Source organism: Maylandia zebra, linkage group LG15 (assembly GCF_041146795.1).
Source record: "Maylandia zebra isolate NMK-2024a linkage group LG15, Mzebra_GT3a, whole genome shotgun sequence".
Classification (NCBI taxonomy): Eukaryota; Metazoa; Chordata; class Actinopteri; order Cichliformes; family Cichlidae; genus Maylandia; species Maylandia zebra.
Window position 1 is genome coordinate 15,104,567 of NC_135181.1, and position 25,541 is coordinate 15,130,107.

Consider the following 25,541-nt stretch of genomic DNA (forward strand, 5'->3'; position numbering starts at 1 on the left):
ATCAGGAGCTTCTGATAATGGCATGTAGCGAAGTAGATTTTAGATGCTGGCAGGCTAAGGGGAAAGAATGTTGGTTCCTAGAAACACCCAGTTTATTCAGCTGAAGAATGAAAGATTTCAAATGACAGATTTCTGAAGCTAAACATCTTAATGTTACCTTTGCCTTTTTTTTTTAACACACGCATTTTTCTGAATATGTTTTCAAGTAGATAAAATTGGTCCCAGAGTTGTTTTTATATTGTTTTAGAAAGAGTGGCAAGTATTTGTGGAACATATCAGAGAATATATATGTATTCTCATTGCCCATGTTTTATTAAGTCTTTAGTTTTTAACTTTTCATGCAAATATCTAATTAACTAGTCCCATGTCAGCAGCTCAGTACACTTAAGCATGTAGACATGGTCAAGACAACCAGCTGAAGTTCAAACCGAGCATCAGAATTGATTAATTAATTCTTGAGAATGTTTTCAGTATTTTGTTGAAACTGTACCATGACGAATTTTTCCAGTTCTGAAGGCAAAACGAGGTCAAACCCTGAACAAGCAAGGTATGCATATGCAATAAAGTTGTGTGTGTATGTGTTTGTGTGTGCAGAGTAATATGGTGGATGCTCATGTGATAATTGAAACCCTGAAGTCATCGTATGTACAAATAATCACTGTAAGCACAATAGGTAAATTTTATCTAAAAGATACAGTAGACTGTGGTTTTAGTCGCCTCTAGACTTTCTGTGAATTTCACCAAGACCATAATCTGCCTTTCTTTTGAGTGTTCTGAGTAGTTAACCAAACCAGGAAAAAGTTTGCTCATGCTCAAACTGCAACGATCAGATACGGCACTGCATAAGTGCTCGTATAAAAACATTTCCCCTTTATGTTAAATATGACAAACGTGTCAAAAGATGTGTCAAAATTCACATCAGCAGCTCTGTAGATATAACACCTCACTAAGCTAAACTAAATGCTAAAACAAAGTGTGAAAAAACTAAACTAGAAAACTAAGTGAAAGGACAAATCTGAGGAAACACAGTTTATTAGGACTGAGGTATGTAAATCACAGTGAATCAAGTTGTCAATATTTTCATATCTGTACTAAATATTCTAAATCTTACCTCTGGCAAATACCACCAATACAATATGTAGTAAAGCATGAAACTACCACTGAAACTAATGAAAAATAGACTTGAGATTAAACTATTTTAAAACAATAAAAACCAAACTGAAAAAAATACATCAAAAACTGCACTGATTTTAACTTTATAATACTGATTTGTGAGTGTGTGTGTGCAGACAGCTGCAGACACGAGGGAAGTGTTGTTTTTATTATACTTTTTCGTAGTCTGATAAATGGATGCGTGTGAGCTGATGTACATTAATACAGAATCTGTAGGTAAGGGCTTTCTGGTTTGTGTTTGTACTTCCTGTATATTGACCAATTATAGTCTTTGTTTGATCCTTGTAAGGGTGTACTTAGCTTTTCACAGCTCTGCATAGAATCGTGTGAAAAACACCCTTACTGCTTCAATGAGAACTGAGAGCATTAGTAACAAAAAATCAAATGCACTTGTTTAATTGAGCATCGGCATGAGTAAGTGTGAGCACCTCTAGATGAAGTTTTGGGAATTTGTTGGTCTGGAGAACTCAAGTGTGTGTTGACACAATTTCTCAAGGTCATACTATGCAGTGCTCAGAAAACTGCAAAACAAAAATCAAGAGCTATATCCTAGACTCTTCAGGCCTCAGTTACCATGTTAAATTTAAAATGTTCTTGAACAAGTGTGGCTTGTTGGGGGGAGTTGCTGAAAAGATGATGACAGCATGGCTTAGGTTTGCAAAGTTGCAAATGAGCAAATGACTAACACTCCTTCACAATGGTGTGACTGATAAGTCATATAAAAAACAATTACTTTATGTTATAGCTGACACTGAATTGGGAGTGTACTTAGTTTACCACAGGTTTGTACAGGGTCGTGGGAAAACTGGATGCTTGAGGTTTTGACTGAAGATGATCAGACATCATCTGACGACAGTGTAGCTTTTGCTTCAAAGTTAATAGGTATAGGGTCATAGCTTCATTAAATTAAAATTCAGGTTCCATGATGACCCCAGGCAGAAACTCTTTAGGATCACCAAAGCTACTGCAGTTCATCACATCCAGCGGTTTTTGAGAAATGTCTCTTTAGCTGCATTTTTGATAGTTGTGATGTAATTACGCTCTGGAAAAATCTTTCTGTTGCAAAAACCACTTATAGAAAAGTTCAATACAACCTCCCACAGTCACTGATAGCATTTAGCCTTCAGGTTTTTGCTTTTACATCTGTCCAAGTCATTCATTTTCATCATTTCATAGACATTTTCTATGCTGCTTACAGCATCCGTCTTTTTACATTTACACAGTTAAATCAATATCTCTAATCTCTCAAACCTGTTGTCATAGGAAACTGGCAGCAGGTGGATGCTGCTGCTGCTGCCTCTGATGATGTCAATGACGCGGTGAGATTTGTTTTTTTCTATTCCGTTTTGAATGCTCAGCAGGACGATAAGCTAATGTGGCAACCATTTTCTCTCTTTTGTGAGATCTTGAACTGGATTATAATAAACTGCCTTCCTTTCATAAATGTCACACCATGGAAAACATGACAGTGTGTGGCTTCGTGTATCTGTTGTGAGATAATGTCAAACTTTGATCTCAAACACAGTGAAGTGGTTAGGCCTTTTTTTTTTGACACTCAGCATGGAAAATGTGACTGATCGAGGTGCGGTATTCACTGGCCCAGATGAAAGACCCAAACCACTTCCTGTCTTCAGCAAGGTGCAGACTCAGAGACACATTTAGCGCTAAACAGGAAGATCTCAACCTTATGTAACCTTGGAAGACACTTCTCACACATGCATTCATTTAGCAAAGACACGAGAGAGAAGTGTTTAAATTACAAATTAGCCCATTTACTAATTGCTGTTTTTTAGTCTTTAACATGCAAAACGCTGGCCTCTCCCTCTAGTATTTCATCCCATCTGGCTATTAACTTTATTCCTCTTTTAATGCTGAGCATTTAATAAATGGAAAATTTTTGCTACTGATGGTTTCTAACAGGGAATGGCACAGATGGGCTTACTGCAGACTCAACAGCTTGAAAAGCAACATGTCCAGCAATGGCAAGCAGGGACACTGCCAAAGATTCAACAGCCTGTCAACCTATATGCTTCTTCACTTTGTGCATATTTATCAGCTTCTCTTCCATTAGGCTGCAACGCAAACAACACGCAGCCTCAAACATATCTTACCTCTTTAAGCTTAATGGGCCAATTATGACTCTCACCGTCACTGGAAATCGTTTTCATTAGCTTCATTAGACAGTTTAATTGAATGAGCAAGATGCTAACCAAGCACCGACACCGGCTTTCCAAAATCACTCTCTGCTCATCGTTAAGGCTGTGTGACTATCATTGCACGAACTGTCTGAGCTTCGAGGGTCCAACAAAAACAAAAAACAAAAAGAAAGAAAGAAAGAAAAAGAAAACTGTCAGCCCAGGCTGTCGATGCATTATGGCGCCTCCCTCGGAAATACTGTCACGCCGTGACTGCCTTTGTTTACTTTTGGATTTTGCTGGATGGAAATTCGGTTTCCTGTCTAAACTTTTGTACAAACTGACAGTATGTGACAAACAGGAGTTTCACAATTCAGCGTGTATTTTAGTTTAGCAACCTCACGCACTGAGAAAATCCTAAAATACTTGTGTGTGATAAGATCAGTGATACAACAGGGTAGCCAACACTGGTAAACACATTTTAGAGCTGAGGTGAACTGTTAGTCGTCACTTGGCCAGCATAAAATCAGATTTCACCCACCAGTTTGAAGCTGATAGGACGTCCGATGATGACACGACAGAAATTAACACATGAACTGAGTGACATTTAAAACAATTTGAGTGCCTGTTATTTAACTCGACAAATACATTCGGGTTTAATGTTTGAACTTTAAAAGAATACATCTTCTAGCCTAAATGACTCCAGCGGCTTTAAGAAGTCAAACTTAAACCAGACACTTTGGCTTGATTCAGTCAAACTGAAATGTCAGGGTTTTTCTCATTTCCCACTGTAATTGAGTTTTGACAGGCTCTTTCACTGTTTCACATCAACTACTGCTTCTTTGCCTCTTCTGTAAGATGTTTCGCTCCAACTGCAAATCGGTGCCAACAGTTTAACTAATGTCTTCTTTGAATTTATTGTTAGAAGCTCGTCTGGAGAGGTAATCTAAATGCAGGACACAGGAATCCTCGCAAAAAAAAGAGGGAGTACATGACTGTAACTAACTAAGTAATTAACACTAGCACTGTGCATGAAGCTAGAGAGAGGACGGTGGGTGCAGAAAAGCAGAGACACAAAGGGGCGCAATAAACCCAGCAGAAAACAGGGACCATGATATTGATGCTTAGCTCACTCATTTTTAAATACTTATACTTGCACTCATGAATCAAAATTTTCACTCATGAACTTAAACATCTGAGAAAATAACTCAAAATGTCTGGCAAATCTTTTTTGCCAGACACTGTGTTTTGCCAGACAAAACTGTAAAACGTTTTGGGGCTTTCTCCACCCATAAGTAAAGATCTGAGGTAATTATCTGAAAAATTAATCCTACTTACTCACATTACTGAGAAAATAACTTGAAGTAGTTGTTTGCACTTAATGTGCTGGAGACTTGCAGCTATCTGGTTATTAAGTCTGACGTCACTAGCCGTGTCTGGGCCTAAACTCCGCTGCAGGTCCATATATCAAACGATCACTATGGCATTACTGAGAGTTGAAAAACTGTCTAAAGTCTTTCATCTTTAATAAAATGATCAGCGTTCTGCTCTACCAGGTGTAACAATTGAGTTTAACATCCAGGCATCCATGAAAACGGAATTTATGACATTTAACGGAGTTAGAAGTTAGCAAGAAGTTAGCTCGCTAGCTTCTATCTAAATACAATATAGCATGTCCTGACTGCGGGGTTTTGGAAACAAATTAAAACGTACAGCTCTGTTATCACTTCCAACATAAATGAAGACAGAAAACTAAACAGCAGTGACGTTTGTAGGGTTACTGAAGTTTGGTTAGCTGGTATATAATGATGTGCTACGCGACCGCTAGCGACACAGCTATGTTAGCATAATATAAACAAGCTAACTTTTTTTTCACTCGATAAAAGTTAACGTGAGTGTTCTCGGTGGTCAGGAACAAATGTAATCGCATGGCAGGATGCTGTAAAAGGACCAAACTTCAGCCAGGAGAACAACTGAGATAATCCATCCTCAATACGAGGTTAGTCATTCATATACTGCTGCATGGGCTGGGCTGTAGTTACATCCTAAGGTTTTAAAAACTGAGCTTAAATAAATGATTAGCGATAATAAAAGCCGAGGGAGGTCAACAGTGATCACTGACTGTTTTAGGAGCTTTTTGAGATTAAATAGAAGAAAATACATAACATTAAACATGTTAACAACACAAAAGCCATATTAAACGCAGACTACTTTAGGCCCGGAAGTAGGATTCGTCACGTCATCACTTAACAACCAGATAGACTAAATATAAATACTGAGAAACTGGAAACAGGGGACATTTGCTTTCAAAATAAAGGTAGGTCAGAATTTCAGGTTATTGTATAAAATTTTGACTTACTAACTCAAACTTCTGAAAAAAGAAATGACTAAAAATTCAGAAAGATTACATTAAATTTCAATTTACCTCTGCAAATCAAGGGGAAAAAAATCCTAGTCGGTGGCAGAAACGAGCTTCCGCACATTTGAGTGTTTGCAGACAAGTTTTTGTCTTCTGAAACCCTCTTTCAGCATTTGTGCCATTTCAAATATATCCACTGCGTGCTATTTTCATCAGAATTAGCAACTTTTTTTGTTTTATTAAAATGTATTCAACTTTAATTAAAAAGAAACACTTAAATGAGATATTATCCCAGAGTGATGTGTTGGTTTAGTTAACAATGACAGAAATTAAACACATTAAATCCCCAAAATAACCAAGCTCACTGTGTCAGCGTGTTTAAATTATAATTAGAAATACATTTATAACACATTTCATAAGTCATCTTGTGATGCCCACCTCTGAGGGGAGTTCCAGCTGAAGGCTGAGAAGTACTGAATTAGCCGATGACTGCATGCAGTGAAAATAAAATAATAAATTTCTCCTGAAAGTGTTGCCTGAGTGAGGAGGGCCGTCACTGTGACGGATTACCAGAAGAGGTATAGTTTACACCGAACAATAACAGCTCCATCACCAAACTCATAACAGCCCTATTTTCTCTGAGTTGGGCTAGTCTGCTCAGTATTATTCATTCAAGCTGGCATGTCCCTCCGCCTGAGGAAGGGTGACTCATCCTCATGGTCACTTAGCAACTACCAAATATTGTTTAGTTAACAATCAGAAAAATTTAAACATTTGCTCTCACTTGCTCGCATACACACTCATGCTTATAATCTGTATTTTCAAGGAGGGAACCTCACTGTCTCCGATACACTGTAGTTCTTTATGTGTAATATAAAGTATTGGTCATGCTTTCTCAATAATAGCAAATACTGTCATTCTGCTTGCAGTGGGATCCCAATTTAATTGTGACCTTAACCCAGGATGGAAGCGTACTCACATGGATGGATTTACACGGCTGGGGGTTTTGCATAATGTTCCCTGATATTTATACCCATCACCCTCAGTGAGCGTGTGTTTAATAAACGTCCGTGTCCTCTCAAAGGTTATAAACCAAACTTCTCAGTCTTGACCTTCAAGTGGAGAAACTTATCGGATGCACTCGCTGCCCTCGACCAAAAGGATAAGACAATATAAATAACAATGACTCTCTGCGCCCGCTGCTCATCGTGTCTAAATAGCAACTGTTTCCAGGACAGGGGAGGTCACCTGCTGCATGGCTCTGTGGGAGCCAGGCCCTTTTAGCTCTTAAGAGGAGGTTGAGCTTTAGCCTCTCTTTGCAGCTGCCCCCCCAGCTCTAGACGATTACTGCAACAAACAGAAAGTGATATTCTGTGAGTTTCTAGTATTAATTTCTTTGTCTCTCCAGGCTCACTTATACATACAGCTCATGTTAACTGCCCATCTTGCCTCTTTTATTCTACACAAGCTGTTGCAGCTGTCAGAAATGTAAAATGCTCCACTTCCTGTGTGACTGAGGGTGATTTTGCTGGGAAAAACTTGCCAGATACCAGGTGTATAGAATAGCATATGCAAAACCTTTCCTGAGTAGGCTAATGAATATTAAATGTTCAGTGAGAAGTAAACAAGCGCTGAACTTTGTTTTTGTATTTTCCTCAGGACATTGTTAATTCTCTTGGATGTTTGAGCTTCACTATGCAGAATGATGCACTGACAGTTAAAGCGAGGAAGCTTTCATAAACATGCCACGGATCGTTTTTTATTCACCAATTACGTTCATACAGAGCGCAGCGAAATGATGTCACCGCTGATTTTGTGCTGTTTAAGGTAGTTAGCCAAAAACAAATGGAAGTTTGCATTTTAACTCGATTTTAGATTTAAATCAAAACTGTTATATGTACAGTAGGGATCAGAAGTTAGATCCACTCATCGTGGGCATGTCATGGTAATTTGGGGCTTTTATGATTTCTTTGAACTGTTCTTTTTGCAGTGTGGATTTGTTGTTCAGCATATCTAATCGCTTTAAAAAGGAGAAGTGGGTGCACAAGTGTGTATTTATTTTGGATTTTCTCTAATGCCCACAGGGTCAAAGACATACATACAGGATCAAATATATGATATTTGGTTAAATGTCCCTTAGATAGTTGCACCTCAACCAGATGCTTTTAGTAGCTATCGACAAGCATTTAAATTGAATTGAATTGTTGCCAAAGACCTGGCTTTTAAGCTTAGCCCACAAATTTTCATGTAGGGTTGAGGTCAACCATTTTGGAAGTTTAATGGCCCATTTGGGGTGGCTGTAGCTCAGAAAGTCATCTACTAATTGGAACGTTGGTGATTCGATTCCTGGCTGTTCCAGTCTGCATGACAGTGTATCCTTGGGCAAACCCAAGTTGCTCTCTGATGCATCACTATCAGATAGAAAGCACTTAGCTAGAAAAAGCATAGAAAAAAGTGCTGGTGTGAGTAGATAAATGAAACATGTTGGCTTGAGTGGTAAAGCGCTATATAAGAACCAATCCCTTACCATTTTTAAAGAACTGCAGATTCCAGGATCATCAATTTAATCAAGTTTACACATTAGTGGCGGTGTATTGTTATTTGTATGGTTATTTCTGACCTTGTGTGGATTAGAGGAAATCCAAAATAAATTCAGACCTCTGCACCCAATTGGTTTTTAAAGTCATGAACTTCAACAGCAAACAAAAAATCGGATCTACTGAGAAATATATATCATGGCATGAAACTTGACATGACACATCATCTTGTGTCTGAAGACGTTTCGTTATGAGTGTGACTCTATGTGTTGTTTTCAGGTTAAGGAGAGAATTTTAAATCAATCAGATGCCTAAAATTTAAAAACAGCACAGTTCTTTATGTGTTAGAGGTATGACACTGAAAAACTATTTTGAAGGCAAAAAGCTTCTCAGAGCTTATCTAAAATTTGAGTTTAAGGCAAACACCTACGGGCAAATTCAAAACAATCCTAGTTCACAGAAAAATTACACAAGTGTGAAGTACAAACCCGTAGAATAGATACTCGTGTACTCGTGAATTCTGGATTTCCAATGAATTTGGGGGATCTTCTAACCAGGTAAATGACTTTCTTGTGAGACTAACACTTAAAAAAAAAATAAAAGAGGATTATTGCGTTTTCAGTCATAATGTGACCGTCAGACTCTTGGTAAATATAAGAAAGGTTACATACACTGTGTCCCAAAGCGCTCCTGTAGGAAAGAATTGGGATGCGTTATCCTCCAGCCAGGTAGGAAAATTTATTTGCATGTGGTGAAGTTTCCTCTTTTATCAACACGGTGTAAATTAGGTCAGCTCGATACATGACACTGACATCATCACAAATGCTTTGCATACACTGAACCAGTACAGCAAGTAGTTCCACTAGTAAAGATTCTGGTGTCAGGTATCTTCTGTTATGAAAACATGCAGTGACCTGGGCGTTACTGACTTTTAAAGAGTGAAAGATGGGAAAAAACTCACGCACTGGCTAAGTTGCTGAAAATAATGCATGTAATTTGTTAATTTGTCTTTGTTTTTGTGTTAGCCTTGTTAGCCAAAGACCCTTTTAAAGAAGTTATTCTGGGTTTCCTGACCACATCTGATCAATGGATGACTTTTACCTTTGAGCATGATATCTCCACTAAAAGCTATCTTTAAAGATGGGTTTCCCCACATGATCCCATGACCATGCTTACATCATGTGATGGCTACTGAGTAAACTCAGTCCACTGATAAAGAAGCTGTCTGTGTCTGGTTATTGGACTTTGAGCTTTGGTGACTCTTTCTTGTTTTAGTTCCTTTACCACAGAGGAGGTACTTTCAGTGACACATGTGTCTGCCTGTGTCACTATCAATAAGATTACAAAGAACCTGTGTGACAGAATTTCATGAAACTTGGTGGAGAGGTAAAAACTGAACCAAGGATGAATCTTGTACATTTTGTTGCAGATAAATATTTTTCGAATTATGAGACACAGCATTGGCCTTCTTGGTATACACTCTCTGAGCTGGTTGTCTAAAATGACCATTCCTCGTCATTTCCAATTAAGCATTACAATAATATGTGACTCAAGTGTTTTTTTTAACAAGGCCATTTCTGTATGCTCTTCCCAAGAATGCTCTCTGCCATGGTCGCACTCCCATCATAAAAAAACAAGCTTGGTTTATCCTGCCTATCTTGGTCCTTGACACTTAAGATATTCTTCATCCCAAGAATTTAAATTCCTGTTTAAATAATGTTGAAAATTGTTAGGCTAGCGCTCAGCTGTTGCTATGTAGTCTGTGTGAAATATACATACTAGGAGCTTTCTTAGGCACAGCTTGGTATTATGGTACTGGAAACATTTCTCAGAGATTTTGGTCCATATCGACACCAACAACCCCAACAGCCGCAGTCAAAGTCACTTAAACCACCTTTCTTCCCAATTCTGATGCTCGGTTTGAATTTCAACTGGTCATATTGACAATTTTTACATGTTTCAATGAATTGAGTTGCTGCCATGTGATTGGCTGATTACTGATTTGATTTTAACATTTTTCTGTCTATCAGCATATGTAGGATTAGTCAAAAACTAAGCCAAACTTCATATAACTTGGTAGCAAAGAGGAACATCGTTAAAGGAGAATATTGTGAAATGGTGTATTTGTCTTGGTATGAATACCCTTCTAGTCCACCACATGTGGGATTTAAGGCAATGAACTCAAACATTTACCGTAACTTATTTACTGTTCCTTTTGTGAAATATCAAATTGTAATAATGACTTTATTCTGCAACCTGCAGCCTCCTTCGGTAAGCACTTTTAAAAGATCATGTACTCGATTTTTAAAAAATATCCTCCTGGGAGCACATCAGAAGCCGCTGCTATCTTTGTTCTTGTGTTTTCTCTGCCTTTATCCGAGTCTCCTTGGGAAACTAATGATGTCCTTTCTTGCTCTCCCTTTGTTCACAGTCTGACAAAGTGGAAGCCTACAATGCAGGAAAGCTGATGAGTATGCAAATGACTGGAGACAGAGAGACAAAGGGAGAGAAATGAAAGCAGAGAGGCAGTAGTGGAGAGTGATATGTGTCATTTGGTGATGTCATGCATCCGAGCGTCCAGGGTGACAGCGGCGGTGGTAACAGCCTGAGTCAGAGGATGACATCAACGCTACAAGCTGTCAGACAGGTTGTGAAAGGGCTTAGTCTCACGCTCCCATTGTCCCTTGGTTAATGCTTTTATTCAGGCTGCCACCGGCCTTACCATTTGTTAATCTGACCTAACACACACTTAAACACAGGACAAAGACACACAAACAGCAAATTTAAAGGCCAGCGTAGAGAAAGGCTAGCGGTGAAATGTCAGCCTATAACACACCATCAGAGCTTTTTGAATACAAAAGAAGGAGCACACAGTTTTGAGTGAGGTCAGGCAATGAAAATTTACTAGCAGACAGATTCAGTGGAGTTTACAAAGCTTGAATTGATTGCCTTACCGTGAACAAACATAAAGGCAGAATTTTACTTTTACTTTTTCTTACTATTGAACACAGTGAAAGACCACAACTAACATTAAACTGGCCATTTTAAAGCATGTCTTATTTATATCTCTGTGTCACAGAGCTCCAAATGAATCAGAAACACTATTAGACTGGGTTAGTTGTTCCTTCATTATCACAGACATAGGCAGTTTATCTGCAGCCTACATGTGGTACACTCTCTTTGTGTTCTGAGAATGTGTTTAACTAGAACACAGAGTATTTACTCCCATTTGAGGAGAACTTGTGAGTTCTGCGAACAGCTTTTTAAATTAGTTTTCAGGAGGAACAAATGGACTGTGGGGCTGTGCGCCACAATCTTGATGTGTTAACAGATGGACAAACCTGTTGTTTGTTTTGCTCTTGTTCTGCTATTCTTGGAATTTGCTGACAAGAAATATACAAAACAGCACCAAGATATCCATTAAGACAAAAGGACATGGGTAAGAATTAAAAAAAAAAAAAAAGATCTGACATACTAAACGTTTTATTGAAGATGCAAAATAAGAAATATCTTTCCTCACTCTGTACTCAGACTTCAGCTTTGTGTTGTAATGATATTTTTAAAGGGATCATATTATGCTAAATATTTTCAGCCCAACATCTACTCTTATAAAAGTGGATGCTCAAACCGAATAGTTTTTAAATAATTGGGTCAGTGTGTGTACAAGCAATCCCTGTGAGACGAAAGCTCTGGCTATAGTTTACTGCTGTAAACACTCAGATTCAGACAAGGTTGTTACACTTCAGTAAGAGAAGTTATCTTTAACATGACCATCACAGGTACAGTGCACAGTAGGCCACCATTTGATGTTCATCAAAAAATAAAACCAAGAAACAAATATAAACCTCATGATCGTACAAGATGAAAAGGAGTTTGTTCTAGTAATATTTGAGGAAAAAAATACTACTGGAAGTGGTATTAGAGTGTTAATATTAATGTGTGTGTAAAAAATCTCTTTGCAAGTCATTAAGCTGGGAAGAAACAAACGTAAACATCATGATGGTACAAGTCAAATTCTATCTCTGGGTTGTAAAATAAATTAAAAAAGCCAATAGCTGGTCATTTTCACCCCTGCAGTCGTGTTAAATATTGTGAAAATGGGCGTCTGTCTTGTCCTGCTGATCATGTCACTGCAACCACAATCTGCACAGCAATGACCGTGGGTGGAGACATGCTATTGAGACACCACTTCCTTCCTGTCCCTTGTTAAGTAAGCTAAAAGAGCACATAATCTATAAATTGAAAGTAGCTCATTGGTATTGACAGATAACCAGTCAGCAATCGTTTTTATGTAGAAAATGACTCATACACAGCAAACACCCACCAAAGACAGTCAAAAATGTGGTGGGTGAGTTCCATTTTAGGATTATGGATGTTCCTAATTTGCTAGTCTTTTAAACAACAGAGAGAAAAAATTAGACTTGTCTAAAAGAGAGAAAACCTGAAGAAAATTGTCGAAACATATATTTGGTTCATAGTTTAGGACAAATATAAAACCATATATCACATTTATTGTTAATCAAACCATGTTTTAGATGTTGCTGAAATGCGTAGCAGTTTGCACCATGCATGAAATTGCAAACACCCACAGTGCCAGATCAGTTTGGGTAACCTTAGCAGTGGGAGTCACAGTTGCCTTGGTTTCTTGGTTATATTCCAGTTTATTGTGATAAAACTGACATACAACTGTTCTTTTGTTTACTTTTTTTTTTTTAAAGAGAGAGAGAGACATCAAAGTACTGCAGAATATCGCAATAGAGAAAAGGTCCTTATATATATATTTTGTTCTAGAGCTTGCATCGCGCAATAACAGCTTCCCACTGCACCATTTAAAGCACACCAGCCATATTTATTTCATAGACTACAGTTTGTTCATGTACATATGTCTTTTTCACACAATAAGGTTATTTGTGGAGTTCCACAGGGTTCTGTCCTGGGACCATTTCTGTTTACATTCTACATGTTTCCTTCAGGCAGTATTATTAGAAACCATAGCATAGATTTTCATTTCTATACAGGTGACACCCAGCTTTATATATCCACAAAGTCAGATGACACACACCAATTGGCCAATTAGAAACATAGCGTCTAACCCGATATCTACTCTGGATGGGATTACCACTTCAACTAGGGGTGGGCGATATAAACGATATACGATATAAACTATATAAATTTGGCCAACGATAAAGATTTTGACTGCAGCCCATGTCCAAATTCATGGACTCCATCCTCCTGAGGACCCGGCCTTTGCGGTCTATGTGGGCCGGGTCCTCAGAAGGTCGGGTAGGCCGGAAAGTAAACGGCTGGGGAAATTGGACGGTCCTCCCTTCTGATTAGCGTCACCGCCGTCTCGGTGGAGTTTAATAAACTCTGCCGTCTGCTCCTTGCTATCTAAAATATAACAGGACACTGGCGTAAATTGTCGACCGTCTCACACTTCTGTTTCAGTTTTCTGTTTGACGTTTAGTCAGCTGTGTAAAAACCAAGGAGGAACCCACCCAGGGTTAATAAAGTTTAATTTTATCTAATCTAATCTAATAACTTTAATCTCAGCCAAACCGATTTACTCACGAACAAACAAAACACTGAAAAAAGCCCAACAATAACATTTTTAGGTTGTCTAAGTGACTTATATATTACGTTTAACCCGAGTAGCGAAAGTCCGTGGTGATCTGAAAATGACGTGCCGGGAGTTGTGCCGTTCTCGGCGGCTTCAGTGACCCTCAAGCTCCCGGCTAGCTATCGAGCTGGTGGGTAGCAGACGTCTCCGAAAACGTCGAAGCACGTTTGCAAATATGTGATATCTTGATAAACCGAGCAGATATTTGATGTTTACATAGCTACTTTCTCGCCTAAAATATGTTAAAAGTTTATTTTGTGACCCAGAAAGATTAGTATGAGTAATTTTAAAACTTAGTAGCGGCCGCCATTGTTGGAAACTGGAGTTTGGCTGGGCCGCGCTATGAATTCTGGGATATGGTGGGCCACGAAGGACACACCCGATCCATTCTTCAAATTCGGGGAAAAGGAGGACGCATTTGTCGGCTGCATTCGGAGGAGTCTACGAATTTGGACAGCCTTCGGCGCGTCGCTGTGACATAATTGGTCTACAAATGCGGCCTCAGGAGGATGCAGCCCATGAATTTGGACACGACCAACAAGTATCGCTCTACCGCGATAGCGCATGTTGATGATGTCATCAAGCTGCGCCTGTTTTGGTCGAAAGCATCGCAGCGGTTACAACCGTTATCATCTGCAAATTATGCAGGGCGACAGTCATAGCAAAGAGATAAAGCACTTTTGAAATATGGGGAAAGCCAAAAACTGCGCTTCCTCCACTTCTGTAACATTGATTCATTAATGTTGAGTTCTCTCGCAGCTGTTCTATTCCCATGTTGTTGCAGTATATTAATAACTAACCTTGTATTGTGGATGAATAATCTTAGTTGTTCTCCTGACTGAAGTTTGGCCCGTGTATAGCATCCTGCTATGCGGCTGCATTTGTCCCTGACCACCAGAACCCCCCACGTTAACTTTTATCGAGTGGAAAAAAGTTGGCGTTCATCCTCCAGCTTCACTGTGCTAATGTTATGCTAACATAGCTGTGTCGCTAGCAATCACGTAGCACAACATTATATACCAGGTAGTCCAACTTCAGTAACCCTGCAAACGCCACTGCTGTTTAGTCTTCTGTCTTCATTTATATTGGAAGTGATAGCAGAGCTGTACGTTTTAATTCGTTTCAAAAATCTCTCAGTCAGAACATGGTATGACATGTTTAGGTGGAAACTAGCGAGCTAACTTCCTGTTAACTTCTAACTCCGTTAAATTGAATAAATTCTGTTTTCATGGACGCCTGGATGTTAAACTTAATTGTTACACCTGGTAAAGCAGCAACGCTGATCATTTTATTAAAGATGAAAGAATTTAGACCGTTTTTAACTCTCAGTGTTTGTTTGACTTTGGGACCTGAAGATAACGGAGTTTTGGACCCAGATTACTCCATGAAGCTCCTCATTACGGCAGCCATAATGGTCTGACAATCCATCAAGCAGTACGGCTTACCAAAGTTGTACTAAAACATTTTTTAACAGATTTCTGCACGCCCAAATCGGTTCGAGGTCAGTAAGCACAACCAGAATTCATACATAAGGCACACTCTTGATTTTTGAGAAAATTAAAGGATTTTAACCCTTGTGTGGTGTTCGTATTTTTGTTACTCAGCCAGTGTTCATGGGTCTGGTGGACCCGCTAGAGTTTTGGCTTTCCAAATTAACACTATCAAACAATTTTATGTTAAATTACTCAACAGATGTTTACTTCATCCCAATTACAAGACATATGAACAGCAAACATGGTTAATTTTTTCCCTTTACCTTTGCTAGATCACATTTATGAATTAATGTGCTTCTCGTTTTTCTTTTATATAAAATGTTATAAATAAATCAGTTATAATCAAGTGGAGTGAGTGGAAAGACACAACACATTTACACGTGAAAAAATAATTAATTGTTTAATTTTTCTTTTGAAAAAAACTGAACACGGGTCTCACAGACCTGAACACCATACAAGGGTTAAGTGTGCCTTATAGTGTGGAAAGTATGTTATGCAGAAGAAAATAATATATCGCGATATATATCGTTACAGCACGTGCTTCAAGTTATATCGCGATATGGATTTTAGGCCATATCACCCAGCACTAACTTCAACACTGTGAGAAATCTTTCATGGTCATTTATGACTGGGACATGTGCTTCAATGTGCTTTTTAAACAAATATGTAAGACCACATTCTTAAACTCTAAAATCAGAAAAATGCTGTGTCAGAACAATGCTGAAAAACTAGTATGGACTAGTATTCCTGGTGGTGGACTAGCAAAGGCAGCAACGCTAAAAGTTTAGTTGACTTGTTGCAGCCATCTGTACTCTGGATTTTTCAAGCCTCACTGTCAACACTTGGTTCATCTACATTTCTTTCTTTCTTTTTATTTGGAGCTAGAAGAGACTGTATTGAGGTTGATTAGTAAGCTGCATCCATACACATGGAAAATTGTTATGGAAAATTTCATGCTCCAAAACTGCAAAAGCCAAACAGGTTAATCACAGTACAGTCCGTATGACGGTGGAAGTTAACATTACAGACCAAATCTATAAACATGTTATAAACAATTTCAGTGTCAGAGTCTATAGCTTGGTTTTGAAGACAGTCGCAATAGGTCATTAGAGGAACTGCACTGAACTCCATTTTTCAGACCTGGAGTTTTCCTACTTTCTCCCCACTGACTTACTAAAAATAACGTCACCAGCATTTTAGTATTATTTCTGTTCAAGAGCAGGATATGATGACATGTTGTCCACACAAATTATGTAATTTATGGTTCAAATTAGAAAGCCCTGAACAGCTTTAATGGATGTATTTCCACAGTTTTCATATATTTGCTTATAGTTGGGGGTTTTTTTGTTTTTTTTTCTTACTAATGCATTTAATAACTCGTCACCGCAATAAATATCTAAATGACAAATTTTAACTGATGTCACTGTTGCATAATCTGGAAAAAAATCAACCACATTATCTCCATTAACAACCATCCAGATGTGTGTGTGGGGGGCAACGGAAGTGTTGTTTCAAACAATGATGAGTAAAGGAGGAAATGCAAAGAGACAGACAGGCCACACGCTCTGTCTCCCACATTCATTCGAAACGCAGCAGGCTTTGTTGTATTTCCAACCACACAAAGACCATCTATGCAGTCTGGGTACACTAACAAACAAGGCTTCTTTGGGTCAGGTTGAGCTTGTTGTTTGTTCATTGCTCATTGTACTTACACAGAATTATAGATGAGTGGGGGCAACGTGAGTCAGTGGGCACATATACACCTACATGAGTCATTGTGGCATACGCAGCTGACAGGTTAGTTTCTGGAAAATTATTTCAAAGGACTATTCAGCCTACCTTGAGTTTACACCTGTAGAGTTTCGGGGGAATGCACTGTGTGGGAAGCGTGCCTCAGCTGCAAGCTGCAGGCTTGATAAATTTGTGTTTGGCTGTGTTGGTGGATGATATCACCTTGATGACATCACCACTGAAGTAATATAAATATTCATTATGTTTTCTTATACTTGAGAAAAAAAGAAACATAATGGGTGGTAAAAATCGAAGATTACATGTTTACTGAAATCCAGAGTCATTATCCTTTTCAGTTTAGCCACAACACTCATCAGAAGGACAAGAAAGGGGCATAAATTAAAAGATTGTCATTTAAAGACTCACAAAAGATGCCCACATATGGAAAAGATCTTATTTGATCTTCCAGATGCTTTACTCACAGATTCTTCCATTTGAGACCTCTCAAATAAAAAAAATTGAAGCTAAACTTTGAAACAGCAGTTAAAAGGTTCAAACAGTGTGCTACAAGTACATGGAGCGACCTGATGCAGGACTGAAATTATGTCTCTTAAGCAAGAAAGTATGATTTGGAGTATACTAGACGTTTCTAAAATTAAATGGGTCACAAATTCATTTGGTTACAATAACAGTAATACCATAAAAATCAAGAAAGGAAAACATGAAACAAAAAAAAACATAGGCACAGGTTTTATAATGTCAACGCATGAACAATACCAGGATCTTAAAACTGTGGCTGCTAAATGAATATTATTCATTTTAATGTGTGTTTCTCCTACTGTGATGGGTTCATATGCTGCTGCCAGAATGCTGTATTATAAGGTAAGGTTTTGTCTCTTCATAATAAGTAATACTATTTGGAGTATTCAGAGAAAACACAGTTACATGAAGTAATCTGTGGCTCTGGAAATACCTTATAGGTTGTTACAGCATATGTGGGACTGCATTTTTAGGCACAGCACCAGCAGACCTGCTGTAGGCTGAAACTTAACTTACTCACAGCAAACACTCGATAGGGTTTGATCACAAACCCATCAGGTAGAACGCAACATATTTAGTTATGATGTGAAAACCTACAATCTACAGGTAGAACAATCTGTATGGTGTTATTTAAGTCTGGCACTTGATGTCATCCGTTGGAATGTATATCAACCAGAAAAACTGATTATTTAATCTAAACCAGGGGCCTCAATTATTATCAGCATTTTTGATATGGCCTGCCATAGCAAAGCAAAGTAAGAAAGGTTAATTCAAGGACCCACTCTGACACATTTCCTTAAGTTATGATGGTAGACTTTGAACTGGGAAAAACGAAGGCGAAATTGGTGAATTTTTTCTAAAGACATCTTCAGCTGTTTCTCATCAGCTTTGCCGATTGATGGTGGATTAAATTCAAAGGTTTTCAGACTATATTTTTATTCCTTAAGAAGAAAGGGCATGATTGGGAGTTTTTGTTTTTTTTTGTAGGTCATCGTGTAATAGGTTTTCTAGTTCATTCTACTTGAGATCAAATTGAGTTGTATATGGCCCATAAACTAAAACAGGTTTGACACACTGGTTTAGATTTATAGTAGATTCGTAGTTGTGTGTGGTTTGTAAAATATTCCCTTCTTTCTAGATGCAATAAAGATATATTGTCACAGCTGTCTTCCATGGCTTAATAATTGATGCCCGCCTGGAATTCAGTTGTGCTCTCTTTTTCACATTTCTGATCACTCAGGAGTTTTTTTCCCCCACCCGTTTGTGCTCCAGTTGGCCAGCCTCTGCAGAGCTTGAAGGAAAGTCACAACATTTGGACTACCACTTATCACACTGAGGCACACAAGAAATTAAACCTTCATAGCCTCAGGTGAATGCTCTGCTGGTCAAGGCACTTTGCATTTTGGAGTCATTACATTGCTGTTCTGCTCAGATGGGAAAACAGCAGTTGTCCACATAACTCTATACACACACAAAATTTCAGAAATAAGCTCAATTTATCCCATTTGAGCAATTGTTCGCTGAGATCAGACATTAATATATGTATAGGAATAAGCTGTTTATTCCAAGGCCAAGATTTTATTCCCAGCTGGATAAGTAGAGCAATCTTAGAAGTCAAGAGGATCAGTTTGTGTTCACCAGCCTGATCTTTTCTCACAGTCTGTGCACAGCAGAGAAAGCTCTTGGTCTTGGCACATACACAGAGCTGAGCGCCTTCTCCCCAGAAATCAGCTCACAGTTTTTATTCTCCTAATACATTATTGAAAGCTATTTTTGCAGCTGCACTCAGAGAACAAAGGTATTGCAGTTGTCACTTTCAACTTCACAGACAGAACAGGGAGGATATTTTGGGAATCTTTTTTTTTTTGCCTTTTTTCTCTCCACAAGTTCCACAAGACTTGCCTCCCCTTAAGCAATTTTTGTCTAAATATCTGAATGTATGGCGAGTGTGTCGAAACACTCTTGTTATCATGCTGTTCAAATGGGCCATCTTAAGTCTGGAATACACCGGCTATTCTGCTACAGAGCAGTTCATCATGAGAGGATTTAAAGTCAGCACAGCACTGACTCTGTAGCAGCCCATATGGAAAAGAAATAGTAAAAACTTATATGTGATTACTCATGAAAGTGGCCACTTTCTCATTACTTTCATACATTGTTTTAGTAAGTATCCAAAACATACACGTTTCATTATATAATTTTTCAAGGGATCTTATATCTGTTTTCACTCCTATATGCTTTTCATACAAGTTTCACACAAGACAGATACAAACTTTATAAGATTTATATATATCTTTTCCATATGGGAGAGTAGCATAGATTGCATGCATGGGTACAAAGGCTGCTGAGATAAAGATAAAAGTATTGTGCAACCAGTTGCTGGTGGTTGCTCATGTGAAATTGGTCACAAGAATCTATACACCACTACACAGCGCTGGTATCCTCATTGCGATTGCTTTGGCCAATAGCAGGATCCCACGGTCACCAGTAGTTTGCATGCATGAGGCCAACTTGTTTCCAAAAACGGCGGTAGTGAAGCGATGGTGAAGCTTAGAAAAGTGCAACGCAAACCGGAAATGAAAATCGTTAGATGCAAAGTAAAAGTTCCCTCAGCTGTATGGCACAGCTTTTCAACAGGTTAGAGAATACAACTTTTTGCAAGTGACTGCAGGGTACCAGCAAGTTGTAGACCAGTCTCTAGACCTGTGTGACCGAGGTCTTACTAAGGTGCATCCAAAGACCCTACAGGTGCATCACACAGACACCTGTTAATTAGTGCTAAGCATCACTAACCAAAATTGGAGCACAGACTTTGTGAATGGGGGTGTCAGTACAATTAACCAAACAACAGGTCGTACAATCAAATTATCTGTGGCAAAGCCTCACAAACAGCTAGGACTGTATCCACCTCTTTCTGCAAGAGTCACTCAGCACACACGTCTAATAATCATAAACTGAAACATTAATGTGGAAAAAAGCTACAGAAATAAAACTATGTTTTGTACCACCAGCATCGACATTACAGAAAGGTCACTGTGCCTCCTCAGCTGAATTCGTGTGACATCATTTTACTTCTAGTTGTAACAGTAAGCCATTCAGTTTTTGCAGTAACGACCATGATCATATGAATTATTCACTTAAGAATAGCTTTACTGTATCAACAGCGATCGTGGTAGCATGACTGATTTTGGAATGGATGAGTGCAAGTCAGTCTTTGGGAATTACCTATCATGTGTTACTTTGGAACTAAAAGAAGGGCATTCATCAGCTTGTGATGCTAGCTTTAAAGCATGAGCTCACTTGAAAATTGCAAAACAAATGTAAATGTGTTGGGAGATATTCTGTGCTCACAGTCAGTGATCCTAACTGTCCGAGTATGTGGTGAGTTCATTAATCCTTTTCTGTACCCTGACGAAGTGTTGCTCCTCTTTTGTATACTACGCAGTCTCAAACAGATATTTCTGTACTTTCGTAACTGTTGCCCCATTTCTTTATAAGTGTAATATGCATGTATGACTGTTACCAGATTTATCATGTGGTTTAAAGTAGGTAAGTAGGTTGTTCATGCTCAAATTGCTCATGTACCCTATAGAGGTGGGTCAGTGTTTAGGTTTTAATTATAGACTATGGGACTGCTTTAAAGTATATTTAATGAGTTATTTTTACTGTAGATTTTAGTTTATATCCTCTGTTTTGTTTCTGAACAATTCTGAACATTTCTGGTGCAAAGTTGAGTATTTAACCATGGTGCTTTACAGGCCATTTGAGGATCTGTAGTCCCCGAGGTCATTCTTTTACTTTCCATTTTCTCTTCCTTCGCTGTCACCCTTAAATAAAGGCGTAAAACGCACAAACATAATCTTTAAATCTTTTTATTCATGAGCTGATTTGTATTCCCCTTTAATTTCTTAGTTTGATCTTCTGTCGTATTTTGAACCACAGCGTTTACTTCGTTTTATCTCCTTCCTGCTTGTAGCACGCAGCACTGGTGAACACATCAGTATGTTAAGTCCAAATTGCATGGCCGAATTATCGAGCTTTCTCCCTCCATCTCCCTCTTTTGCTCCACTTCCAAGCCCTTTCCATACTTGAAATGTTTTGCAGGGTTACTGAGATGTTACACTGTCACTGTGCAAGTCTGGATTTTAAGTTACAAATCCTCAGAGCCCTGAAGACCAACCAAGCGAGACTCTGAGTCACCCAATGCAGTGTGTGCGTATGTGCAATTGTGTGTGTAGCTTTTGTAGAGCAGGGAGCGAGGCTGTATGAGATGGGAAAACTCAATGTCAGCCACACACAGCAAAGAACCATCCAAGGCCTTTAGATGTCAAGCACAAAATTAAAACATCTCTCTGAGCGCCGTTTGTGTGTATTTGTCCCAGAAGCAAATAGATTCAGCCTGCAACCTGTGTGGATGATTAATTACACAAACAGTTATTATGCTTGTCAGTTCACAGTGGGGTTAGGCCAAAGACGTCATTAAATTTCTCTCAGGGCTAAACGAGGTTTTAATGGGTCTGTTAGAGTCATCAGAAGAACCTATGGAGACAGGATTTTTTTTAATTTTATTTTACCTGATAGATTTTACAGTACCATTTGTCGCAGCAGCCTTGGAGTGCACTCCCAGATGAACATACATCATTGCTTCATGTAGGCTGAGAACTGGTGGAGCTGGTAGAACTGGTGGAGCTGCTCAGCGGCCAGTAGCTCTATACTTACTTCCTCCTCCTACCATTATTCTTCAAATGTGATTTCATTTACATCAACAGCCACTAAGCCAACGTGTACTGAATGATTGTGTTTACATCAGCGCTAACTTTGATTGTAAATTTTTTTGATTTAGTTGCAGTCGTAGTCTTTTGACTAGAACATCATTTAGTTTTCTTTTAGTTTCAATCGACTAAATATCATAAGATCATAGTAGACTAAATCTAAAGTTGATTCAGTTGAATAAAATATAAAGTGTTAAAGTTTGCTGTGGTTTTACCAGTGTGAGTTGCTCCATGATTTAGAAAGCGTTTCATTTTCCTTGATATCAAATGTGAAATGTGTCCATGTGTCTGCTCTTGCCTTCTTCCCAAGCACTGACATTTGGTTGTATTTTTCATGAGAAACAGGGAGCAAGCGTGTTAGCAGAACCCTCCCACCCAGATCAAACTGTGCGTGTCTAACCTTACCGCAGACAGACTGCTTCTGACTGGAGGACTTCCGAGCTTGTGCCGCCTTTCTACACAACCTAATTGGTTCTGATTGGATCGTCTCTCCAGAATGTTTTCATTTAATTTTTATTAGTTGACGAAAGTGTCAGTACCTTTCATCATAGTTTTTGTACTCATGCATTCATTTTGATTTAGTTATCCTCTTGCTTTCACTGAAAAAGAAAAAGAAAAAGCAATTGATGAAAAATATGACAAAAATTATTAGTCAACGAAATTAACACTGGTTTACATGATGTTATTTGGCTTAAATAACGCTGAAGTCTACATTAACACCAGTATTGGAAAATCTTACCCATAAAAAACTTTGTTACTTTTCTATTGCTGCTTGTAAGTTCAAGTCCTCATCCGGTTCTGTTCTAGGGCCTCTACTTTTTCTGCTGTTTATATCTGCTCCCTCTTCAGGACATTTTGGACATTTTTAAGAACTGCTATGCACTGCTAAGCAGGTGACATTCAGTTTCAACACATTCCGTTTAGTTTTAAGATATTTCTAAGCAGCCACCCTATGATAGCTGGGATAGGCACCAGCTCCCCCACAACCCTGAGAATATGTGGAAGACAGTGGATGGATATTTCTGAGCTTCGGATCTTGCAAAGGTGCTTAGACACTTTTAAAAGTTTGATGGATAACATTATTTTACAACTTAAGAAAATAATAGATATCCTTGTTTGTGTCTCTCACAGATTTGGTATTGGAAACTCCAGGTTCCTTTGCCACTTTTGCTATATCTTCTATCAGGAACCTACAGGTAACTTTTAACTCAGTTTTCACTTAGAATCAGAATCAGAAACTTTAGGATACTCACATTAAAACCTCTGGTTTGCTCTTATTTTTTATCATTTAAGGAATATTGCCGTTGCCATGCTCTGATCTAGAAATTGTTTTTCATGCTTTTATTTCATCACATTGGGGTTACTGTAATTCATTGTTAACAAAGCTTCCTTGGAACCTCTGCAGGTCAGTCAGAGCACTGCTGAGAGGCTTCTAAGTACTCACATGTCACATCGTTGCTAATCCAGTTGCATTACTTCCCTATTAATTATAATTTTGAAATTCCCCACAAAAAAATAATTAACGTTTAAGTTGCATTTTGTACACAGCTGAGTGTCTGTACCATTTAGATGTCTGTTAGGCCTCCAATCAACAGAACATTGCTCAGTGGATGAAGGTGAATTGCTTGAAATTAGGCTAAATTCAAATCTTTACAGAGCTAGAAACAAATACTGTTCAATAAAATTGTGAAGTAATTTGTTTTTAAAGCTGAACGGAGTTATACCACAAAACGTCCAAATATCTAGTGATCAGCGAGCATAATTCTGTGATATTTCAGACTGTTTAACATTAATGTATCTACTGTTGCTTGAATCATTCTAATTTTGTTGAAATGACTGGGAAAATAAGTTGGAAAAGAGCATGAACTCCCCTCCAGCGTTTCAAAGAATAATAATCAGTGTGTTTGTTTTCAGGCCTGATTACAAGTAAAGACAGAAATCAGCCACCTGGTACAACCACTTCACTGTATTAGAAATCTCAGTCTAGAGCTACTTGGCGCCTTGACCTCATCACCCTGCATATTCATCACACTGGATAATTAGGACTGCATTCTTGGAAATATGTGATGTTTTGCAAGAACTACAGATTTATGGGTATAGCATCTGAACATCGATATCAGCTTTATTTATGGTAAAAATGTTGCAAAATGTACACGCTTGTAGAATAAAATGTGAGAACGTGTTAAAAAAAACTTTGAAATTGTAATTGAATATTTTCCCTTGTAAAAATGCTTCAGACGCTTGTGTTTAAGTTACTGTAAAATAAGTAAATATCAGTAAATATGCCATTTACTGAAGGTGGTGGAAATGTTGTGGTTATATAAATTGTTTTGGGTAAATGTTAAAAAAAAAGAATAGGGCATGGAGAGTTTTAAATTCAGTTATTATTATAATAAACATTGACTTTTTCCCAGGGGGGAGAGGGATACATTACTATAAGAAAATAAAATAAATTGCATTGGATCAGCCAAATTATTATTTTGTATATCAGTACTGGGCCAGTGCATCCTTATTAAGCTCCGGGTGTGGGATTTAAGTGGTTGATTTAGCCTTAAACAGGAATTTCCTCTTGGATACTTCATCCATAAAATAATCATCCACAGTTTATATGCTGATGTGTAACACGTCACAATAAAATGACAATATTTTGATGATGGTTTTATCTGTACTGAGCTTCCTGTCTTGGCAAAGCACACAGAAACAGTGCAGGGAGCAAAGCTGCAGGTTTTAATAACAGTGTTTTGAACAGTCGCCTCAGACTCTCGCAGCTGCTTATGAATTGGTCATAAGGATGCTTTCTGTTTGTTACTCTAGATGATCCCTAAGTTGGGACTGCTCCAGCTGCTAAGATTTAAGGAGAAATTAAAGTCAGAAGACACCAGGTGCATGAGAACAGATGAGAAAAATGATTTGTTGGTGAACAATTCGATCCCTGGACAAAAAAAAACAAAAACTGCCCTCTTAACCTTCAACCAAAGTCCCTACAGAGCGTCTCCAAGGCAGAAAAATGACTGCTTCAGCTGTGAACATCTGCGTAGATTAAAAAAAATTTGAAAAACACTGGGGGGGGGGAAAAAGCTTTAAAGAGGTCACAAACAGGACAGAGACCAAAGAAGTGAACGTTTACTGACTTGATTCTCCTTGCTACTGCCCGAGTTTTGAATTTTCGAACAACATGTCT

The 25,541-nt window shown here is 38.4% G+C and overlaps 1 long non-coding RNA gene across 2 annotated transcripts; it reads left to right on the forward strand.

Annotated features, from left to right (window-relative positions):
• The first annotated feature begins 2,435 nt into the window (after positions 1 to 2,435).
• Positions 2,436 to 24,991, forward strand: LOC143412629 (uncharacterized). Of its 2 annotated transcripts, none has more exons than XR_013093145.1 (3): positions 2,436 to 2,492; positions 23,492 to 23,556; positions 24,275 to 24,991. It is a non-coding gene; the product is annotated as an uncharacterized LOC143412629 (long non-coding RNA). The 2 variants fall into 2 exon arrangements; XR_013093146.1 differs by lacking the exon at positions 2,436 to 2,492 and adding an exon at positions 19,675 to 23,404.
• Positions 24,992 to 25,541: the final 550 nt, after the last annotated feature.